At 39.5% G+C, this 11363-nt stretch overlaps 1 pseudogene; it reads right to left on the bottom strand.

Moving 5' to 3' along the window:
* Window positions 1–8166: 8166 nt before the first annotated feature.
* LOC109680032 (heat shock protein HSP 90-beta-like) overlaps window positions 8167–11363 on the bottom strand; it is a 36312-nt pseudogene continuing 33115 nt past the window's right edge.

Below are 11363 nucleotides of genomic sequence, written 5' to 3'. Positions count from 1 at the left end.
GACCAGCTATGGGACCTTGAGGCAAATTGTTTAAGGACCTTCTGTCCCAGTTTCCTTATGAACAAAATAAGGCTCCCGAAAGTATTTACCCAGTTGGGTTGTTACAAAGATAAAATAAATTAGTATACATAGATAGGAAATAATCAATGCAAGTCAGCTATTGCTTTCCATACATCCTGTTATACACAAGGAAATTAGGCTTTTGGGTTTTCTTTTTGTTGTTTCTTGGCTTCTGCAATGCTGGAAAAAGAACCTAGGGCTTCACATATGCTAGCCAAGGACCATACCACTGAGCCGAAGCCCCAGCCCCTGAAGAAATTCGATTTATTTTTTCTTTTTTATCAGTGTTGAGGGTTTGAACTCAGTGCCTCACACTTGCTAGGCAAGCACTTTAGCATTTGAGCCACTCCACCAGCCCCAGATTAGATTTCAGTAATGATAATTTTGGGTTCCACTCTCTCCCATGCATACACACCTCCTTAACCTAGATGCTGTTCATCGACAGAGGTGATATGGCTGAATTATTAGCACAGTACATGAGCTTTGAATTATTTTTTCAAGAATGTTAAAGGATTTCCCCACTCTCTCCAGAGAGGTCCTCCTTTTGAACCATGGCTATTGTTGGCAAATCAAGAAGCAAATGGGTGTGAAAGATGCCGCCAGTGGCTCTAGGATAGTTTTTTCTCCTACACAAGTGACCTGGGCCATATGGGAACTGAACTTTGACCTCATTAGAGCCATGTTTCCAACAAGTTCAACTAACTCAGCACCTGGCAGATTTTGAACTCTGAAAATTTGTCTACTGGTCACATTGCTGGAAAAGGATAATATGAACTACTAAGCAACTATTACTTGCATTAGTCCAAGAACTCAGCCAATACAGGGACTGAGAAATCCTCTCCTGACCTAAAACTCTATCTTTGGTTTATCCTAGCACATGGTTGGCATTTAATAAATGTCCTCTGAGTTGACTAAGCACTGAGGCTAAATTCCTAAGCACATATAATAAAAATAGTAGCCTGCCTAACGATCAAAATGGCAGTAAGTAGAAAGTATGTCAGTATTTTATACGACTATGCCTGGCCAGTTAAGAACCAGGTGTTCAAAGCTTTAACTATTACTATATATACAGTTCAGGACAGATTTTTATATGTGCTTCCCTGAAGGTAAAATACTTAGCCTTCTGAGTCAATTTTATAGCCCCTTTCTGCTTTCACCTTAATGGATAACATCCGTCCACAAATGTGTAACATTGGTGAATTCAAATAATGACTGGCGAGAATCCCATTCTTACTGAAGGTTAAAACATTTTAAACTCAATTTTTGAGTGTGGCTTAATCTAAAAGTTAATCAACCTCAACCTTAGAGATTAAACAAAAACAAAAGAATAGCTCTGAGACCAAACTGTGTTGTCCTAAAGACTCTAAAGGAAAGAAGAGGTTGATCTCTTTATTGGATCCAGCACAGAGAGACAAGAACTCAACTGACCTGCTGGTACAAGACTCTGCCCGATAGCTTGTGCAGGAATAATGACAGTAATCTTGAACATTTTGGTCATTCTTATACTTATAGATCAGTCCTTTTAGGAAATAATAACATTAAGTCTTTAATGTTGCACTTGCACACTCTTTTTACTACTTTGTCTCCTGAATAAGCAAGTAAATCATTTCAAGAATTTCACTAAAATTCTGCAGACCTGTGGTTTCTTAACAAGTCAAATCCTCCCTTACTTGTCCCAATCTATGAAATATCTTACTGACAGCACCTGAAGTTATAGACAGAGAGAGGAGAGAAGGAGGGAAGAAATGGGGAAAGGAAGAAAGAGAAGAAGCAAGGAAGAAGGTATTTTCCAATTGGATCTTATGTAGGAAAAATTGTAGTCTCCTTTGTGGAGAGATACAGAAGAAAAGCATTCTGTAGCGTCACCAGAAGCCTTAGGTGGAATAGAGCTGTCAATCACAAATCTGAATGATGTTTGGCTTTTTCTCTGCCTTTTCACTCCTAACCATTGATAGAGCTCTGTAATTTTATCTTGTGTTTATATTCTCAAATTGGTATGTTTTCATTGGAAAACAGCTGAAATTTTAAAAAGAACATTTTCAAGGAGTTTTAGGATTAACTTTTCCAACCTAAATAAAAAGGCTATATGTGTCATCTTTTACAATTTCTTCAGAAAATCCTCTTTATCTCTGTTCTTATTCTATTGTCTAACAAATATTTGCCCCTCCTGGCTAATTGGGGCTGAGGTTTGCTTTATATATATATATATATATATAATATATATATATACCTTTATAGCTTGCTTACTCTTCAAACGCTGAGTACCTACTATGTGCTGGCAAATCAATCATGCATGGTCTCTGCCTTCGTGAAACTCATCTCACTACCTGGAGAATGTGTTACTCTCATATTTATAACCTGGGTTACCCACACAGCTGTCTTTGTGTTTCTTGAAGCTCCCACAGACTCCTTTCTCCATCTCAGAACTTATTGCTTCTTACCAAACCTCTTTGACCCTCACACAATTATAGGGCTGCCATCTTCTTATATTTGTATTACACCACATGGTCCTCTTGGAAAGGTCATTTTTTCTTCAGTTGTTAGATTTGGGCATCAGCCTCTTTTCCCAGAGCTTTACCTTTCTTGGTAATCTTATAAAGGTCATCTGATATCCATGTTCCAGAATACTTCAGCTTCTATTCTTTTCTACTTGTGTTTTGCTATGGTTTCCTTTATAGCAGCCAATGCTCTTCTTCCCACGCCACACACTCTGCAATCCTTCCACTGCCAAATTGTCCTTCATTTCTGTATATAAGAAGTGACACAAGAAAACATTAACTTTGCCACGGGTAACTTACACTCACTTCACAAGGAGACTCAGAGCCAAAACCTATTATGATCGCAATTATTTTAAAAACAAAGGAAGTTTTTACAAAAGCTACCAACTTGAGAAATTTTCAAACCTGAAAGCCAATTTAGTTAATACATTCTGCATCATAACCATGCATCCATCCAAACAAAACAAACCATGCTGCAGAAAGACTATGGAAAAGAAAATTGAGTGTTTCCATTAATGAAATGACTAGGACCCATGAGCAAGAGGCACTTGAGTTTGACTCAGTACCAACTCAGATCAAAACCAACTCAAGACAGATATATCTGCTCATCTGGGAGGCACTCTCACTAACTGCACCACAGGAGCACCTAGACCAGACCCAGGTACCCTGAACGCCTAAGGACATCCTGGGGAGTCTCCCTCAATCCTGATCTTTCAGCAATCTAAGGCATCATTTGTACTTCAGAGCAATTTGCTAAACTAGCAACACCCCTTAGACCTGAGACTTTCTGACCCTCCCAGAGCCTGTATTCTGAGTTACCAGGTGACAGGCGCTCTTTGTGCTCCATCCGACTGTGCCCTCCATCCCCAATCCCTTCTACCTCTTTACTCAAACAATCTTGGGTATAGTGAACTTGACTAATCCCAACTGTATCCAAGGAATTCCAATAACAAACAGAATAACACTGCAAGTGTAATAAATTTTGCTGTTGTGAACTGGTTGGCAATTCAAAATGTTAATCCTGGGGATATATTTAGATGTACTTACCTAAACTGTGCACATTTGCTAATGATCCCTTCCACACAATCCTCCTTGTTCCTATACAGTTTATGGGAACCACAAAAAGCATACCTACTTGTTAATGTTCATTCTTTGCACTGTCCATTCCCTCTCCCTGAATTTACTGATTTGAAACATCAAAATGCTACATAAAACACTTACTGAAAGGCCATGATAAAGCTACACAACTTATATTAATAGTTTGCTGGATCATTTGTGAGTAGAGGGGCTGGTGGAGTGGCTCAAGTGGTAGAGCGCCTGCCTAGCAAGCGTGAGGCCCTGAGTTCAAACCCCAGTACCGCAAATAAAAAAGAGCCTCTATATTTGTGAGTAGAGTTATTCTAGCACAATGCTAGGCCTAGAGTATACCTGCAATATATAGTTAGAAAACAATTACAGAATCCTCTCAGGATATTACATCTAAGGTTTGAATCTATTCAGTAGAAATTAGACATGAAGAGGTTTGACAAATCTGTACTTTATCCTAAAGAAACCAGAACCCATTCAAACTGACATTCCATTAACTTTATCTATACCCATATTTAATTTTTAGGACTCTCCCAGTCAATGGATGTATGACTAGGAAAAAAAGAGCATATGACCAAGACTGTCAGGGAATTTAATAGACATTGTATTTCGACTTCCCCCAAATTCCCTGTTTCATTGTTAATGCCATTAAGAAATTTATTACTATATTGGAAATGACCTCCATAAATTACTTGAGGTTTGACTAATTGAAATATGTGACTGGGGTATCATATCTATAATGTATTTGACTCAAGAAGAGTAGCTGTGTTTTGTATCAAACTGAATTTGGCAGTGCACGTTGGGCTTACAAATCTCTAGTGTCAGATCTGTGCAAAAGCACCATTTGTTTAGGGAAGATTTGAAGAACATGAGTGAGTAAGAAAGAGTAGGTCCAGATGTTTTGCTTAAATCCAGGTGTGGCTCAGTTGGCCTGTTTTGTGATGAGGGATTTTCCAGAGCACAGGAAGCAGCACCTGTATGAGATTACACACGGATTTCAACTCTCCACCAAACTAACTGCTTTCAGCCTGATTTCCTCCTAATTGTTGTGGTTTAAATAGAACTCAGGTAGAATTGGCCAAACATACAGACTGCATTTGCTACAAAGACCTCAGGTACAGTTTGATTTTCCTAAATAAAAAAGACCAATTGCCAATATATTGTAATCAAACTTGAAAGCACTAAAAACATTGAAGTTTGCCAAATAAACAATTAACTCAGTCTTGTTTAATTGCTGTTATATCCTTTTCCTTAAAAAAAAATCCCTATATAAATTCAATGCCAAAATCAAGATAATGATGAAAAAAGACAAAATTGAATTGCTTAGCATCCATGAGTCTGCATTGGTATTCAACAGGTTTTGGCTGTAAATGGATTTGGTGTGTGTAGATGACTTTTGGCTGCCTTATTAAAGGAAAATTCTTCCAGTAAAAACACACAGCACCCTTTTTTATATAGTAAACAGATGTCAACCTTTCATTGTAAAGTATTTTTGATTCACTAGATGTCAAATATTACTTTAACAGACAGTTCCTGTCTACAAAGAATACTTAACATTTGTAAGATAAAATAGCAACTTAAAAGTTTTGGGAGGTTTTTTTAACAGCTAATGAGACACTATTAAAATAAATGGCTTTGAAAGTCTGGTCATACCACTTTAATTTAAAGATTATCTCTGTGCATTAAAATTTTTCTGGTGTATGATTTTTTAATGATAAAAACTCTGAAGTTGAATGTGTTTATCCAACACAGCCATCCTCTCATAAATCTGTTGGGCTTTCATAAACTGCTGATTCCTCTTTGTAACGTCAGGCAGTTAAGTGCTGAATGACAGAAAGCACAGTTACAGATGCCCAAATAAAGACAGTTTTTCTATGCAAAGCTATTTTCTGAGGCCAAAAGCATGAACTGCAAAGGAACTAGTCTTTTTATTTTCCAACATCTTATCTGTAGATTTTTAAATTGTACAATGGGGTTTATTGTAACATTTCTATACATGCATATAATATATTTTGATCATATCCACTCCCCTTCTATTACTCTATCTTTAGATGTTGTTTAGGAGGAAATTCTGCTAACCCAAAGCTAGTGGCTTCAGACTAAAATGTTTGATTCTGATAGTTTCCTAGACTGAAATGCATCTTTGTAGCATCTCCCCCCGCCCTGCAAAAGTGAAACACTTGGCAATTCTCACATCCTTCTAACAGCATGAAATTCCTCTGTCTTATATTTTCATACTAGCCTTCAGTTTACGTAGAAGGTTCCATGCCAGTTGATCTTCCCATCATCTGGAGTGATTAGTGACATAAGGTGAAAGGAAGGAGCTAAGAGTCAAGCAAAGGAGAGACCTGAATATAGTTGGTTATAATTCACTCAGGTCTTAAACCTGGAGTTTTAACATGTAGAGAAGTGGAGATAACTTTCCTAGTCATTTTCCTGGACTGGGAATGTTCTTGAATCATTCTACATCTTAAAAATTATAATGTTGTAAGCATTTGATATTACAGTTGTAAAGTGTAATCATTTCAAAAAATCACCCTATTTAGGGAGTATGATTTTTGTATGTTGAATGGTGGCCCTCAAAAAGATATGTCCACATCCTCACCCCTAAGACCTGTGAATGTATGTGATCTTATTTAGAGAAACGATCCTTGCAAATATGATTAAGTTAAAGACCTTGAGAATCATCTTATTCTGGATTATCTGAGTGGACCCAAAATCCAATTACAAGTGTCTTTAAAAGAGACAGAGAGAAGTCAGAAACAGAGTGGAGAAGACCATATGAAGACAAGGGCAAAAACTGAAGTTCTATAGCCGTAACCAAGTATTGGGTGGTGTGGGGAGGGGAATAGGAGCACAGTTGTACTCAATGTTCTGCAGGCTGGGTTTGGCACAGCCCTAGCAACAGAATAGGGCAAGAATATGATGCAGAGCAGCTGCTTTTCCTAAGATACTCATGTCAAATAATCTGTAGGCTGAGATTTGACACAGCCCCAGCCTCAGAAGAAAGCGAAAAGGCGAGATACAGCTCAGCTGCTTTTCCTAAGTTGTGTAATGTAAGTTTCTCCTGTTACAATGTCACACCCCTCCCTGAGAACTGTGCTCCATCTCCTTGTTTACCACTGGGTATAAAAGACTTGCTGAAGAGAACACAAGGCTCTTTGATGAAGGGAGGCTTTTGGATGGGGGAGTTTTGGCTGAAGGGAAATTGCTGGAGGGAGATTGCTGAAGGGGGAAAATGAATTGCTGAAGGGAGAATTGCTGAAGGGAAAAGAGTTGCTGAAGGGGAATTGCCAAAGAGGAATTGCTAAAGAGGGGTGGATAGAATTGGTTGGCAGCTTGTGAGGGAACAGCCGCTGTTGATTGTCTCCAAGTATAAGGGCTGAGGACTTTAAGAAAGCTAAAGTGAGAATATGGGAAAGGGCAAGTTTGCACCGAGAACTTTTTACATAGGCTTTAGAAAAGCTAAGCTAAAGAGAAGCTAAAGAGAACATGGGACAGTGCAAATCTGAGCACCGAGGCTTTAAGAAAGCTAAAGAGAGAACATGGAACAGAGCAAGTCTGAGGAAAGAGACTTTAAAGAATAGAAAAGAAGACTTTTAGAAGCAAGGTTTTAAAGTATTATAAGAGAGTAAGGCCTTAAATAAAAGATAGAGAAAAGGAGCAGAGTAAAGAGAAGAGATTAATAGAGATAAGAAGCAATGAGGCTGTTGTGCATCTCCACCCAAGTGCCTAACACACCTGGCCCCAACTTTCTGTCTGTCTGTCTGTCTGTCTATCCTGTATCCTTTCTGTACCTCCCGTCACCCTCAGTTAGGCCCAGTTAGGTTCAGTAGAAACAGGAGTGAGAGAAAGTTCACTCCAGGTGGTGTCTGAACAGGGACATAACTACAGGGACTTAACTATGGGGGAACTCAAAGCCTGAGACGAGGAGACACTCTCCAGGAAGCAGGTGCATAATAGAGAAATGAAAAATAAGCAAGGAACAGAAAAATAGGCAAAGTGAGAGGGAGAGTGAATTGAATACAGTCAGGTGTAAAAACTTGGGAAACTCTATATAAAGGCTTTTGAAAAGCTATGTTAAAGTTAGGTAAAAGAAAAAATATAGAAGAATTATATAAGATAGAAGAATTATAAGGTAGAAGAATTAAGAATTATAATGTAGAATTACATGGTAGAACACTGTAGAAGAATTATATGGTAGAAGTTATATGTAGAATATGGTAGAGAATTACAGTAGAGAGGTAGAAGAAGAATTAATGTAGAGCAGTAGAAGAATTACAGCAGAATGGTAGAAGAAATATAAGATAATAGAGAAGAAATATAGGTTAATATATATATTATAATATATATAATATAGAGGTTATAATAGAGTAAGGAAATAGAAGTAAGAAGTAAATATTTTCCTCCTTGTAGCCGAGCCAGGATGTGGGACTCATCCCTTACAACCAGTGGTACAGGAGTGTGACAGGCAGTAACAAGATGCTGTAGGCGGTAGAGCTGCTGAGCCATCAGCCCCACCTTAAAAGTAAAATTCAGTCCGAAGATGATTCTGATTCGGTGTCAGATGAGGAGGGTCAGGAGGACACTCTGGCCCATCAAGTACTGGGAACCATGCATTTGGGGTCACTTCCATGGCCAAGATACTACCTGCTCTTGCAAGAGTCCCCTGCAGGCTGCCTTGCAGGTGGCTTGTAGTCAGAGAGGCTTTGCACTGTGTTTGAGAGATTGGATACTAACAGAACTGGCATACAACAGAAGTTTCAAGACAACTCCTTGGATTGGGGAATAGGCTTCATTGGGAGCATTTAAGAAATAAAATGGGGAGGGTGGAGTCAGAAGAAGCTGGAAAAGGCAAGAATGGATTCTTCCCTGAAGTTTTTGGAGGGATCATGGCTTTGCGAACCCTGGATTTCAGATCTCTTGCCTCCAGAACTGACAGAACATATTTCTATTGCTGTAAGTCACCTAATTTGTGATAATTCATTATGGCAGCCTCAGAAATCTAACAGTGATATCATAGGGCTAGAGTTTTAAAATATGATCTAAATTAAATGTTTTATAAGTTTTTTCAGTCTTCCTTTAGATATTTAGGCTTCCTTTGAGAAAGTTCTAGATGAACACCAAGATTAGAAAGTATTTTTTTCATTATGCCTGAAAGTTTGACTTAGATTGTGATGGCAGAGGAGTCACATAATGACCCATAACCCAGATTCACAACAAAGCTGCACTGGTAGGAGAGAGAATGAGTGCAAGGTGCAGGCATGAGGTGTGGCTAGGGGAGTACAGATCCATCCAGCCCTAGAAACCAATGCACAGCTGGATTTGACTAATGGTGAGATAATCAGCTCATATTTGGACTAATGGTGAGATAATCAGCTCATATTTGGACTAATGGTGAGATAATCAGCTCATATTTGAGTACACACAAAAGCAACCTGCACTTAGAAAGTATAAAGCATTATTTCAGTCAAGCCTTGCTTTTATCACGAGGTGGCTGAGTTTGAAGTGCACATCACAGTCAATGTATAGACAGACTGTTCTGTGGAGTTTTGATCTAGTCCCCCAGAGCATAGGAGACCTGTAAAATCCCTGAGAACCATGATATTTAGTGACTATTTCCTTGCTTTACCAAGACAAGCAAGTGACAAAGCAGTTTCTTACAGAATAAAAGTATCTGGTATTCTTTAGGCACTCATGTAGCCAAGGTGATTGAGACATTCTGCCACCTCCTACCAACAAATTTTGCTGGCTGTCATCTTTGAAGGCCTAGAAGCAGACCAACTGGCTTCTTGGGAAACTAGAAAGAACAGGAGACCAAGTTGTGGGGACTCTGAAGATTCCCTTCTAACCCCTACCCTCTACCAATCCCCAGCATCATCCCCACTGTGGGGCTGTCTGAGAGCCCTTGGCCACACTATCTTATATCCACCTCTTTCAAAATCCCCTCAGCCCACAAATGGGGACAGGGTGCCTGCCATTTGGAAAGGTAAAAGAACCTGATGTGACTTCCCACAAAATGTTCCTCCCATCCTTTTCACAAGCCATCCATCCATGCTGGGATTATCTGCTTAAGTCCAGAGACACTCTGCACTGGTCCTAACTCTTCAATTTTATTCACACTGATTTCCCCATTCTTCCAGACACCCTTTCTACATAAATCAAGTATGCCTTCTGTCTTGGCCTGTTTTTTCCTACTATAATCCAGTACCAGAGAGAGGAATTGATTTCTCACAGTTTCAGAGGCTGGGAAGTCCAATATTAAGGTGACAGCATCTGGTGATAGCCTTCATGCTACACCATCCCTTGACAAAAAGGCAAGGAAACTGAGAGAAAACATGAGAGAGGGATGAACTCACTTTTATAATAAACCCACACTCATGGTAACAAACCAGTAGCAACATTAGTCCATTCATAAGAGTAGAGCAAACCATCTTTTTCTTTTTGAGACAGTCTCTTTATGTAGCCTGGGTTGACCTCAAACTCACAATCCTCCTGCCTCTGCCTCCTAAATGCTGAATTTACAGGTGTATGCCACCACACTCAGTTTACCTCTTTTATTTTTAAACTGCATCTTATTTACTTTATGTACTTTAATTTCAGAACAAAACAACCAACCACAAAAATAACACAGCATCCAGCATCCACCTTTGTCATCAAATCAGGGAGGAGATGAATTCAAAGCCCCTTTTTCCTGCCTTAGATGCATAAGGTGGGGTAAGACACTAGACACCAGCAAAGGGAGCCTGCTGGGACATGGCCACTCAGAGGTGCTGTAGAGCCTTGGGGACACTATAAAGAGGACACAAGTTTTCCAAGTAGAAATTCATAATCTACTTTTTCCATGCAAGACACATCTTTGTTATTGTGGGCAGTGGAGTCTCATCAGAAACTATAGAACTGGGTTCCTCTGTGTTACTTCACTTCTTTTTTGTTCTTGTTTTGTTTTGTTTTTTCAGTGCTGGGGATTGACCCTGGGGCCTTGAGCATACTGCACAAGTGCTGTACCACTGAGCTACATCCAAGCTTTGTCACATCACCTTTGTCATGTGTGGACCTTGCTTGGTCATGCAGTAGGTGTGGCTGGAGTGGGTCTGGGATCCTTGAGTGAGAAGCCAGAAATGAACGGCATAGTTTCAAACAGTAGCACCACCAGGTCCTGGACCTCCTTGTTTTGTCCACCACACCCTTTTGCCTCAGTGTCTCCGCAATGGGGTGGCTGGGAGCTAATCTCCAGGTGCTTTTTGCCCATCATTAGCTCATTGTAGAGTTGTCTCAAAGTGCTTGTGCTTTCATGACCCACTGCTTGCTAGCTGTGGTACTAGTCACAGTGCAGCAGAGTAAAGACACAAGCCTAGTGGAGATTGTCACCTTCTCAATCACATTTCTTTTTATTGCATTTTATTTTTGAATTACCATACATTAATAATAGGAGAGGGTTTACTGTGATAATTCTACACATGTGTACAGCATATTTTGAACGAGTTCACCCCTGCATTATATCCTCCTCTCTCACCTCCCCTCTTCTTCCAACAATGTTTGGTGAGTTTCATTATGTTGTCTTTATAGCATACCTCCACCCTCTTCCTCCTTCAGTAACCTTTCCTTCCCTCCCTGTTATCCTCTCCAGACAGTCCCTCTTTTGTCCCACTAGCATCATCATCATCATTTTAGGGCTAGATTCCACAAATGAGCAAGAACATGCACTATTTGTCTTTT

This window comes from Castor canadensis, chromosome 3, assembly GCF_047511655.1.
Source record: "Castor canadensis chromosome 3, mCasCan1.hap1v2, whole genome shotgun sequence".
Classification (NCBI taxonomy): Eukaryota; Metazoa; Chordata; class Mammalia; order Rodentia; family Castoridae; genus Castor; species Castor canadensis.
This window is presented reverse-complemented; position numbering and strand designations above follow the sequence as displayed.